The sequence below is a fragment of the Haemaphysalis longicornis genome, unplaced genomic scaffold (assembly GCF_048455015.1).
Source record: "Haemaphysalis longicornis isolate Haplotype H1 unplaced genomic scaffold, Haemaphysalis longicornis Haplotype H1 scaffold_12, whole genome shotgun sequence".
Taxonomy (NCBI): Eukaryota; Metazoa; Arthropoda; class Arachnida; order Ixodida; family Ixodidae; genus Haemaphysalis; species Haemaphysalis longicornis.
Genome location: NW_027526225.1, coordinates 55,888,839 through 55,891,551, shown reverse-complemented (window position 1 = coordinate 55,891,551; position 2,713 = coordinate 55,888,839). Strand labels below are relative to the sequence as shown.

Genomic DNA, 2,713 nt, shown 5'->3' with positions numbered 1-2,713 from the left:
CTGGCAAAAGAAACTGTGTAGAAACACGATTGCCTCTAACTTTTCAATACGAACATGCCTGCTTACTGCAGCCGCTAAAAGTTCATTATTCAATTTTTTGATAATTGCGCCACCGACATGAATAATTACCACCTCATTCTGTGTCCTCCTGGGCGCCTAAGCTTACTGTACAAGTGGTCTTCACGTGGTAATAAGTGGTCTTCACGAAGGCGTGGTAATCGAAAGGCGTGGGTTCAGTCCCCACTCTGGGCGCGTGTTTTTCTTTCTTTCTTCTGTATATTTAAAAAAATGTTTACTTAATTAACCGTAGTGAAAAAGAAAAGAGCCTAACCACACCCCTATGCCTCCTTTGGCATTGTAGACTGCCGACCTATCTTTCTGTATTTCCTCAACGAGCCCCTCATTTCCTTACTATATTATTCTGCGAAAGCCTAGCGAGGGTCTCGGTTCTGGCAGCCTTGATGCCTAGGCAGCATAAGAGGGCTTCCCGCCAGTAACCCGCTCATGACAGGCTGTAGACGTTCGAGTCACGCCCCGGGGTTGAAAAGAAGGTCCCCTTCTCCCCGTGTAGTCAGAGTGGCGCTGGCTACCACCCTCAAGCGTCAGATACACTTCTAGTAAATATAAATAGCCCAGACAGTGAAGGAGAACACAGTCGCCCAGATAGCCGAATTGGTAAGGCATTCGACATGTAATCGAAAGGCGTGGGTTCGGTCCCCACTCTGGGCGCGTGTTTTTCTTTCTTTCTTCTGTATATTTAAAAAAAATGTTTAGTTCATTAACCGTAGTGAAAAAGAAAAGAGCCTAACCACACTCCTATGCCTCCTTTGGCATTGTAGACTGCCGACCTGCATATAGATATATATATATATATATATATATATATATATATATATATATATATATATATATATATATATATATATATATATATATATATATATATATATATATATATATATATATAGGAAATGAGGGGCTCGTTGAAAATAAGACAGAAAATAAGAATTGGCAGTCAAGAAGACCTCGGAAAGCAAAGGGGAGGATGTAGTAGCTCAAGATAAAGAATTTGGAAAATTATAAAGTGGAGAAAAAATGCCCGCCAGGTGGGATCCGTACCCACGACCTCCAGAATACCGGTCTGGTGCGATAACCACTACGCTACCGGCGGGGCTACTTTAGCCTCCACTTTCTGGGGTATTTATGTTCAGGTGTTTTTGTTTCCTGCGCTTGGGGGTGGTAGCCAGCGCCACTCGGAATACTCGGGGTGAAGGGGACCTTCTTTTTAACCCCCGGGCCGTGACTCGAGCGTCTACATGTCGAGAGTGGTCGACCAGCGTTGAACCCTCTTAAGCTCCCTTGGCACCAAGACTGCTAGAACAGAGGCCCTCGCTATGCATGTAGCGAATCAGAATAGGAAATGAGGGGCTCGTTGAAAACAAGACAGAAAATAAGAATTGGCAGTCAAGAAGACCTCGGAAAGCAAAGGGGAGGATGTAGTAGCTCAAGATAAAGAATTTGGAAAATAAGAAAGTGGAGAAAAAATGCCCGCCAGGTGGGATCCTGGCGGGCAAAACACGAAAGTGAAATGTGCAGCGAAATCTGCAGCTAAGCATGATTTGCGTTTCGGCGGCTGTCTTGTGGGTGTGCTTGGCGAGTGACGTCCTGCTGGCGGGTCGCTTCGGAGAAGGTGTACTGGCGTCATTTCTGTGACGGATATGACGGCATGAAATCTTCGTGTATCGCGGCGTAAAACACTCTCGCGTTGAAATACAGAACCCGAAAACGAACAACCCTAAGTATAACGCCCTCTTTAGTACTAAAGATTACTTCCCTGCAAGGTGACTCTGTGTGCAGGGGTGCACCCTTTACAGGCCACTTGCTTCGTTGTACTGGGGTCGCTTCCGTGACGGATATGACTTAAGGGAAATCTTCGTGTATCCAGAAATTATATTAACGCAAAAGACATTTCATCTTCCATTCGTCTTTTTGCTGACGATTGCATATTATATCGTTCACATCGCTCTTCAAAATGAGTTCTTAATGTTTCAGGTTTGTGCAAGACCTGGCAAATGCATCTGAACGAATCTAAATGTAAAGTGATCTCTTTCATCAACAAGCATGCCGATCTAAGTTCACATACTCTTTGAACAGCTCTCCCGTCTCTGCAGCAACTTCATATAAATACCTCGGTGTTCACTTCACTTCAAACCTGTCATGGGCTTCCCATATCACCGCCATTTGCGCCAGGGCCTCGCGATCATTGGGGTATACTTACGAAGAAACTTAAAAAATTGCCCCTAACAGCGTATAAGAAAGCTGGCCTACGTTACTTTTGTCCGTCCTCAATTGGAATTTGCTGGCCCTGCATGGTCCCCTCACCAAAAATAGCTCAACAATATGCTTGAAGCCGTGCAGAATAGAGCAGCATGCTTTATTTCTTCCGATTATAAGAATTCTCATAGCGTAACCCAGATTAACCATGATAATGACATCCCCTTACTTGGTACACGACGTTCCATTGCACTTATGTGCTTGTTTCACTAGTACATTTATGGTAATTGGCTGTCGCCCCTTCCGCATGTCAAAACGTTTGCATTAGAATCTCAGTTACTCGCACATTTTCGGTCATACATTAACTTTCAATAGTTCTGCGCTTACACGTGCCATCTGTCTGTGGAACGATTTCCCCAATAACATGGTTTCCATATCA

At 44.3% G+C, this 2,713-nt stretch overlaps 1 non-coding gene across 1 annotated transcript; it reads left to right on the top strand.

Moving 5' to 3' along the window:
- The first annotated feature begins 657 nt into the window (after positions 1 to 657).
- Trnat-ugu (transfer RNA threonine (anticodon UGU)) lies at positions 658 to 729 on the top strand. The gene has a single exon. It is a non-coding gene; the product is annotated as a tRNA-Thr (tRNA).
- The last annotated feature ends 1,984 nt before the right edge of the window (positions 730 to 2,713 follow it).